The sequence below is a fragment of the Lonchura striata genome, chromosome 6 (assembly GCF_050655825.1).
Source record: "Lonchura striata isolate lonStrDom1 chromosome 6, ASM5065582v1, whole genome shotgun sequence".
Taxonomy (NCBI): domain Eukaryota; kingdom Metazoa; phylum Chordata; class Aves; order Passeriformes; family Estrildidae; genus Lonchura; species Lonchura striata.
This window is the reverse complement of record NC_140708.1, coordinates 19,060,995-19,070,783: the sequence shown is the minus strand read 5'-3', so window position 1 is coordinate 19,070,783 and position 9,789 is coordinate 19,060,995. Positions and strand designations below refer to the sequence as shown.

Below are 9,789 nucleotides of genomic sequence, written 5' to 3'. Positions count from 1 at the left end.
AAGAGAATGTTAGCGCTGGGATCCTTATGGAAGGGATCCTTATGTTGATCCTTTTGTTAATTTTTAAAACAAAACTGAAAGTGAAACCAGAGAACAGGATTTCACCCTTTGCCAAATGAAGGAGCTACTTCTGTGCAAATCTTACTGCTGTTATACCATTGGTGTTGGTACCATTTTTAGCCATTTATAAAGTTGCTTTATTCAGCTTCTCTTTTAACATATGCAGAGTATCTTCCTCAGTTTAGTTATAAAAAGTCAATTTTCTTTTGAAAACGAATTTGTTTTTCTTCATGTATCTTTGAGAAGAATGGCTTCTTTTCCATTTACAGATGGAAAAGAATCAGCCCTCCTTAAGTTATTGTGCTCCAACATTAGATTTAACATTTAATTGAATTTTAGTTTGCATTTTCACCATTTTAAAGGGAATCATTCTGAATAAAGGTTCTCATTTCTGTGGTTCTAAGACTAATTTTTTGTTCTTTGCCACTGTTTAAACTGTCAGATCCAGCTTTGGGTATGGTAAATGCTATGCTCCCTTGAGCAAATCAGCCGCCATATGCTATAATTTACACTCCCTGAATCTTTATTGGCTAGGCAAAAGGTCATTTTTCAGAGTGGTTTTCTCAATATAGAATGAATAGAAGAAATGGACACACTTCAGTGGCCCAGTGACTGGGGATGGGAAAGCTCCTCTGTGTGCATGGTCAGAGTGGCAAATAGAAAGAGTATGGGTAATAAGCCCTAAAAGCTACAGAGGGAGTGAACCAAAATCTCTCACTTGAACACTCCACATTTTGAAGTCCAATTCAGCTCTCTCTTCTATTTTTGTTAAAAATATCCACAAATGCACAACTCTGTTGTAGCATAAAGATTTTAAAAGCAATTTCAAGCACTGTCTTTTATTCAGTTCCAACAGAAGTGATAGTTTGATAAATTGTGACAACTTCTCTTGTAAATAGTTTGCCTAGCTATTTGTTTCAGACTTTGCTATCAGTTTTTCAAATTCTTGTCATTGTAGATGCTTTCCTGTAGTTTGATCAGTAAATCAGAAAGGAAGGCTGGATATGAATTGCTTGTCTGATAGAAGGGGAGACAAGACTGACTTTTAAGCCTCTGTGCAACCCTTGGGGGCAATCAAAGCAAAAAAAATGCATAGAACTTTGCTATCAAAGAGTAGTTAATGAAGGGCATGTTAATTTTAGGGGTAATCTGCTAATCCAAAAGTAGAAAAGCAGTATAATGGTGGAATATTTCAGTGTGATCACATTAGCAACTTATGTCATTTGTCTCAATGCCCCTGAATTTAGAATTGCCCTAATGAATCTTATTAATAGGGAGGTGCAGATGTGCATCTGTTGTATTTTGTAATACACTCAGGTGTGTTTCTGTTGTTATCAGTAACAGTAATGAAATCTTAATATCCATTTCTATAGAGAGTTGCAAAGATGGCTGTCTCTTTAATTTGTAGGGGGTGTGTTTATAGTAAAAGGAGCTTGTGAATTAATTGTAGTTGAAGCATATGACTCCAAGACTGGTTAAATGTTCTCATAGAGGAGCACCTGCAATGTAATAGATATAATCATCCAGAAAAAATGGAAGAGGCTGCTGTAATAAAGTTAAAATAAACTTATGTATCTACAAAATATTCATTAAAATTTTTGAAACTAGCATTGGACAGGAAAGGCTGTCCATGTTGTGTATAAGCTTGTACAGTGATATTTGTCTCCAGACCTCTACTGAGCCTTGTGGAGAGCTGCTGCTGCCTAATGAATTCACAGTATACACAGAATGAATGAATGAATGGTGTCAGGGGTTTTCTGGTTTTCTTTTAAGACATTTACTGTCAATCCCAGGAATGGGAGGAGGAAGAAGTATCGCACTTCTCAGTGGCATAGCTAACCCTGCAATGAACATAATGTGCACTTCTGCTCCTTCAGAAAAGCTGATTTCATTGGTGACTGCCTGAAACTGTGCAAGCAGAATACTTGTTTGAGTTGACATAGCTGGACAGTGAAGATTTGTGTGTGCAAGATAGAGCTTTTCTGGTTTAGTGTAAGATGGAATTTATAAGTCCATTTCTTATAATAAGAAATTATAATTTCTGAAGCAATGGAATGAAAGAAAAACATAACTTTTCTACATTGATGAGGATAAAAGGCTCATTTTCCACTTTTTATGCCCACCAAAACAAGTAGACTTATTGTCTAAACTAACATTTGAATAAACAAAAAAGGCCCTTTTTAATATCAACTCCCATTCCTGATAACAATTCGACAGCTAAAAATAAATGCCTGTAATGTCTGTAAATCTTTTTGGACACATGGAAGCACAGTTTTTGAAAAGCTGTGTACATGGTCAAGCAGCCTCTAAGACATGTGTAGGTCCATCTTGCCACGGCTCCATGGCCATGGGAGAGCTCAGCTTTTCTTCACAGCCATATCCTTCTTTCCCAAGGTGGAATGAACTGGAAATGAGTTGATGTTTTCATCATATTGTAGCTTGCAGGGACAGCATAGTGTTCCATCAGGGGGCCGAAATGCTTGAGTTCTCTGTAAGACCAGAGTTCTGGCTGAGCTCCTGCTGTGAAAGATGACATGGAGGTGCTTTTAATGCATCTCCTCTCACCTATCATCTCTAAAATACGTGATAATGATCTAGGCAGTTTCTCTCGCCATGATGGGTTTGTCCCCCTGTTCCTTGCCAAATCAGGAGTGATGCTAATTGTCAGCCTATGAACATGGGCACAAATATGGCTGTTAAATTTTGCACTCTGGTGTTTAACCTGTGGTACAGGGGAACATCTTTTTGTTACAGGTAAATCTAAAAATGTCACTGCAGGCATTCCTGAATGCCCAAGTACTCTACCGTGTCTGGATTTCCTTATATTTAGAGCTTTTTTAATGCATGGATTTATAGTGCAAATGCTGCTGTGCTTTATTTCTGCTTGAAATGGTACTTTGCTAATAATTATATATAATTTTTCTTGTCATGATCTGTTACGTAATTCAGATGAGGACTGAGAATTACATAGAGAATCTTTTTAATACTGTGCCAACTGCCCAACCACTTTTTTACCAGTTTTTCAAAGAGTGTGGGGCAATATGCCAATAATGAGCTTAGAAAGTATGTATGAAGCTCCTTAATAATGTGACATGATTTTTTTTCTTACTTTTGTTCTTGTTTCATCTTAATTAGTCCCAGTAGGAAAGATTGATTTTTTTTTTTTCCCCTTTTAAAGCCTTGTAGCTAACATCTGTTGGTATTCCTGGGGTCATTCTTGCTCTGTCCTATGTTTGACATTTCTTGTAAAAGAAGAGGAATTTGTTCATATTGACATTAGCTGCCTTGGTATCTCTCAGTGGTGCAGATGGCCTGTGAATAAAGACATCAAGCTAATAGGCAAGATGACAAGCCTTGATAGCACTGGTGCTCCTCCTGCTTAAGTGGCAGGGCAGCATAGATTGCTTTTGCTGGGGAGATGCTGGGTCTGCTGGCACTAAAGCATATGGAATTAGTTAAAAATGCAATGGGATCCTGGGAAAAGGATAGCACCTTGAAAATCCCTGTCTGGCTGTAACAGTTTCTTCTTTTCAATGTAGTGTTTCCTTGAGGGGCAAAAATTATAGAAAATTGTGTGCATGTGAAAGAAAGATCCCTAATTTACTACAGATATTTAGCAATTGTTGCTGTTTAATGCATCAGAATAAAACATTATTGAAAGAGTTTTTTGTTACATTGTTTGCTTGTGCCATGTTCTTAGAAATAAACAACAAACTTCTTGTACTTCTTGTGTGTTAAGAAAGGTAAAATAAAAAATCTGAATCTAAATGAGCATGTGCAAGGAGCAATGTAAGTGCATATTAAAATACTATTGTGTGAGTGGGAAAATTTCATAGAGCCCCAAATATAGAAAATCTGTTTCTTCTGTGGTGGACATTTATATTATCCTCTGGAGAAGGCACTCTGGAAAACTTGGCATTTTTAAGTCAGCTGATTACTTCATGTGGTAGAATAGAAAGAAAAGCCAGATATTCAAAGTCTAGCAAACAAAGCATGAAAGAAAAAAAGATAATTAAGCTCTCAAGAAGCAGAAAATGAATAAGTTGCTATAATTTTAACAACACAGTTAGTTGGTAGAGCTAGTGGCCTGGGGATCCTATGTCGTATATGGTGTGTAGTGCCTTTTCCCAGGGCTTGTTTGGGATGACATATAGCTTAGGATAATTGAGAGAAATCAAAGAGATTTTACTTAATTGGTATAGGCACCAAATTCAGGCTTCCTAAAGCCAGCTTTTACTAAAGTTGATCTTAAATAGTATCATGGTGTTTAAGCTAAAAATAGGAAAAGGAAGCAACAGAACTTTTAACTTTTACCTCTCCCTTCTTGTATTTAAAATAAAGTTATTACCCTTAGAAAGACAATATCTTCTCTCCTCCAGCCAGATGTGACACACCAACACTAAAGAATTAGCAAGCTCTTCTTAAATAAAGGAAAATCAATCTTGAAATATTTCCACTTCATGAAAGGCATAAAGCAAATATATCAATAAAACCAGATTTTATTTTGAAATTGATTTCCCACATTTTTTGTTGTCAAAAAAACCCAACAAAATAAGAGAGTCATGTAGAAATATTTTGGGATATACTTCAACCACATTAAAAATTCAGTATTTTCTTCAATTTGAATCTCTTGACAAATCCCATTTTAATTTAATGAAAATTCAGTGAGCAATGCAATCAAGAATTTCCATGTATATTGTTGTGGTATGTTTGAATCTGCTGTGGCTAGAAACAGCAAATTGTGTTCTTGTATTTCAGGACTGGAGTCACCGCGTCTCACTTTGGAGAATGTTTCTGAACTTCTCAAGATGAGAAGTGATTTCAACTACTCTAATAAGAGATTTTCACAGGTGTTTTTGCTACTTAATGAGGCTTGAAGAAAAACACATATATGTTTGTATGAGTAAGGATTTAGGAGTGTTTGTCTCTGTAATGCATAATGCTTAACCTCAGCAATGTTGTATTTCTCTCTGCCTGCTCCCCTCATCTCAACTTCAAGAATTCATCATGGGGCAGCCACATAATAACTTTTTGTAAGAGGATCCCAGGACTTTTCAAGGTGAGTTAATTAACAGTCTCTGTAAGCAGGGAGGAATTTACCAATCACATTTGCAGAGTTTGTAGGGATGATATGGCATACATGAAGTGAAAAGCGAGCAAATGTTCGGATTTGAAGTCTCAGAAGTACTTGCTTCAAAAAGTGAAAATTCAAGTATCTACCTGGTAATAAAAATAGGTTTGTAAAAGCAGAAAGTCACATGAGTGAGCTTGGCAGTTGGCATAGCCTCTGGTGGAGGTGTGTGAAGATTTGCATACAAAGATTTTAATGCACATAGTTGGTTCAGGGTGGTGCAAATCCAGGGATATTGGCAGAAGTGGTGTCTTATTCTATATGTGCCAGATGTTAAGCCATCTATTACAATTGAACGACAGCCAAGACTAAGGGTTGTGAGTGTTCAGCTTACTGAATTCAAGGATGGGTTTTGGATAAATGATTTTTTTGCATCTAGACCTTTTAGCAGCTCAATTACTCCACTTTATCGACAGCTAGAGTTGCTCTTTAGTTTCTTTTTCAGACCTGTTGCCCTTTAAAACCTGCCGAGGCAATTTTTCTTTCTTGTCATCTTCTGGTGTCCCTTCCAAGCACTTCATATTGTGCACAATATGCAGTCACCAAGACAGGGCCCATCACTGCAGAGGCCTGCTTTTCTCCTCCTGAAACTGAAGGGCTTTTTCACAGATTTCCTTCTTTGCATTCCTTCCTCTATTAACAGCAGCAGTGGAGGTAGATCTAACAGAGCTATTGGGACATGATCTGTTCTTTTGCTGGGGTTTTGTTTGTGGGTGGCTGATTTCACTATTAGCAATTCATTCATGCCTGTTTTGTTTGATATACTATGCAGCCACATGACTTTAATAGAGAAGTGTCTCGTTCACGCCTGTATCTTAGAAGTTGTGCTAATTGTACAGGCATAAAAAAAAAATTGACAGCTGCTATGACAGTGCTTGAGGACCATGTGGCAAATTACTCCTGAAAGTGAGTGAAGTCTTCAATTTAATAGTCACATAGTAGGCTGTATTCCACTATAAATATGATCTGTTTTACACTAAGGAATCTTTAAATCCCTTTGTTGCAGATGATTCTATAGTTCTAAAATGGTCCTTAAGGATTCCACTTTTCATTCTTCACATTGCTCAAAATATGTGTCAGAAGACATCCTGTAAACCTGAAAATAGACTGATTTTGTACAAAATTTTGTATAAAATTTATGCCTTTAAGTTTCCCTTATATTCAGGCTCAACATTTCTGAAAATAGCTGAATTTTATTTATACTGAAGAACCTGAAAAGCTGAGAGAAATTGTAGGAAGAAACCACATTGTTAATATTTGATTCCAACCAGTAGGACTTACATAAATATGGATGTACTTGAGGATGTGTGTACATATGTCTTATAGTCAGTCTATATCCATAATAATTATGAAATCAAGCCAAATTTCATTCTAAGAAAGCTGATGAAAAAACACTGATTAAGGTTGATTTTAGACTATTATTTCACTTGTAAGTCCAACCTTCCATTTGTGAAAGAACTAAGGTGAGAGATAGAACAGAGATATCTCTCCCCTTAGAAAAAAAAAAAGTTTTACAGTCCAAGTGTAAAGCTGTGCCCTATCTCTCAGAGATCTCAATGCAGGAAAAGTCTACCATGGTCAATAAGAGTTTTACATTTGCTTCTTCCTACTTCATTTTGTTAGGAGGTTGTTGCTGTGTTTTAGTGGGATTTGTAAGAATTTTTAGAAAGCTGTATTTCCCCCCAAAAGCTGTATTTTCTAGCTATGTAGATTTTTCACAACTTGTCTTTAGTTGAACAAGGAAACATGGTGCAGTTTCAGTTAAGAGGAGATTTATCTGGCACAAATCTTTGCATGCTATTTGTTTATTGATTATGATCTAGTTGCAAGTAATACAAGTGCCAGGTCCTCTCAGCTGAAGTCACTGGAAATATATGTTGGGTGTTTGTAAGACTCTAAATCTAGTTGAAAGAATTGGGAGGCAGCGTGAAAAGCCTTAAGCAATAACTGCTTCAAGTAACCAATCTGCTTGTATTGCTAAATAAATTGCTGATATAGATACAGCCTGTGTGTCACATTCTGGAAGATTTGGGTCTATTAAGTTATCAGCCTTTTCTAGTTACTGAGAATTGTCTCATTTGTTTCAGACAATTGTCTCGTAATGGTAACTGTTATTTTTAAGTAAACTTTAGTTATATTGTTAGCAGAGTCCTTTGAAAGAATTAAAACTAGCACTCTGATCTAGGGACCAGTTATTTTCCTGAGAATGTTCTCAGGAATTAGTTGTCTCAATTGGTAAACATTGATTGAGAGGTGTGCCACTCTATCATAACCTTTAAAATGCCCAATAAATTGTGATATTCTGCCAAGTGATAGTAAATATTTTTTCCTTACAGGAGTTCTTATTTAAATTAAAAAGTCTCCTAAAGGTTTGAGTTAAATTCTGTCTTACTATGTGGTTGTTATACTGAATATCTGCATTTTTTAACAATAATTAATAGCAGCATTATACAGAAAGAATTACAGTGTTGTGAACATGAAAACTGCTGTACTTAGTAAAGAATATGCCATTTAATTCACCTCTCGAGCTGATTTTCTGGTCTACATGGTTACTGCCACATGAAATACATCAAGACTGTAAGTGAGTAAATAATCTAAGATAAATGAGATGAACATGTTTTTCAGTAGACTAAAGATATGATATTTCATTTGTAAAATCTATTCTAGTGTTCCTTAAATGTCCTATTGATTAACCTTCTCTGTGGCCCAAGACAATGTTCAGAACTAATCACAGAATCTCAGAATGGGTAAGGTTGGGAAGGGATCACAGTGGGGTCATCAGGTCCAGCCTTCCTGCTCAAGCAGGGTCATTCCAGGGCACATGGCACAGGATTGTGTCCTGACAGTTCTTGAATATCTCCAGAGAGGGAGACCTCAGCCACTTTGGGAAGAATGGCCAAAGGACTAAGGCTGTGTGCCTTGCACGTGATGCATGTATAAGCAAACATTAATTTTGTGAGTGTTTTGAAACACATAGCTTTAGCTGGTAGCAACCACAATAAAAGCATAAATTTAGTGCAAAGGAATGAACCTCAGTACTTTGGGAGTGAGGGATGTACAATCCTGAGTACCACCAAATAGTTGGTGTTTATGCTTCCCTACCCTCCTAGTGAACTCTCCACCATTGCCATGTGTTTCTCTACTCACCATTTTCTCCTAAACGTTGAAGGTGTTACACCTGGCAGTTTTTATTTTTGTCAAACTAGCATGTGAATAAAAGCTATGTGGCATCCCGAGCTCCCTTTATGGGCTCAGTGACTCATAGGACTAAAGACAGCTGAATGAGTCTATTGTCCAAGTGCCAGTTTCACAGTGGGATAAATCTTGTAAACTCAGATGAATCTTCTTCATTGACAGGAACTGCAAAAACATGACTTGGTCATGTAAACATTTTAAGTTTCTGTCTAAATACTCAGGACTTGGCCTTCCTGTGGAAAAGCTTGGCTACCAGGGAACAATTGCACTTTCTGTTCTTGCATTTGTAATAATTATTAATTGGAATATCAATTTAATTTAACCACACAGACAAAGAAAAGATAATAAGGATAGGTTAAATGAGCATATGGAAAATGGAACCTATGTTTTATATTTATTAATCCATGAAGGATAATATTATAGAAGTATATGTATAGACATTTTAGCTTGGATGTGTTCTGCTGGAAAAAGCAAATATTTTTTAGATCTTGGTGAATTCTCACCAACAGCTTAGCTATCTGGTTCCTTAGTTCTGCTCACCTGCCTCTAGCACTGTGCACTGTTCCCAGGATAGCCCCAAATCTTAAAAATACAACACAGAATTGGTTTAATGTATACATGGGAATTTGGCCACGTGTGATGCTTACTATTCTCTGTCCTGTAACAGAGGTACAAGATAAACCACCTTTTCAAGAAGATTGATTCCTGATCTTTCAAAGTTGGAGAAGGGTTCAGTGGGATTTTTTTAGTCCTTTTCCACAGTGCCCTTCTGTCCTGGTTATTACAGGAGTAAGACACGAATTTTAAAGATGTCTGGTTTCAAGCAGTAAGGGGATTTTGGTATGTTAAGCTTGATCTCCAGTCTTAGTGGGATGCTCAAAGAGGCCAAATCCCCAGAAGTTGCTCAAAGAATCAAGGATCACATTAGTCTAATACCAGAAAATTGTAAGGATTTTGAAAGAGTTTGAAATAATTGCATTCTGTTACAGACTAGTGTGGTGGAATTTGATATGATGGAACATAAGGAAGGTTGTGCTCAATGTTGAGCATTAGGCAAAAGCAGGCGTTTACATATCCCCCTGTGTGAATTGTTGCTGGGCCTTCTTTCTTTCCTGTTTTTCATAATAGCTACGATATTTTAAAATTCTGTATTTTCATTCTTCTTTATCCCATTAACTTGTTTAGAAGATGCTTTAACACTAGTGGTGTTTTAACACTGTTGACCTAAAGGTATATGCAGTCCAAATGCATAAGAAAAATAGTATTTTGCTGTCCTAGCTGACAGAAGAAACAGGAGAGCTTTTAGATGCAGTAATCCTTCCTTAGGCTAGAGAAAGTTGCATTTATACAAGTACATACAGTAAATCTGAGAGATTGTCTCTGGGTAAATAACACAGGTTCAG

General features: G+C 36.6%; 1 protein-coding gene across 34 annotated transcripts in view; it reads left to right on the top strand.

The window, feature by feature from the left end:
• LRMDA (leucine rich melanocyte differentiation associated) overlaps positions 1-9,789 on the top strand; it is a 728,564-nt gene that overhangs the window by 403,370 nt on the left and 315,405 nt on the right. The window lies entirely within an intron of this gene.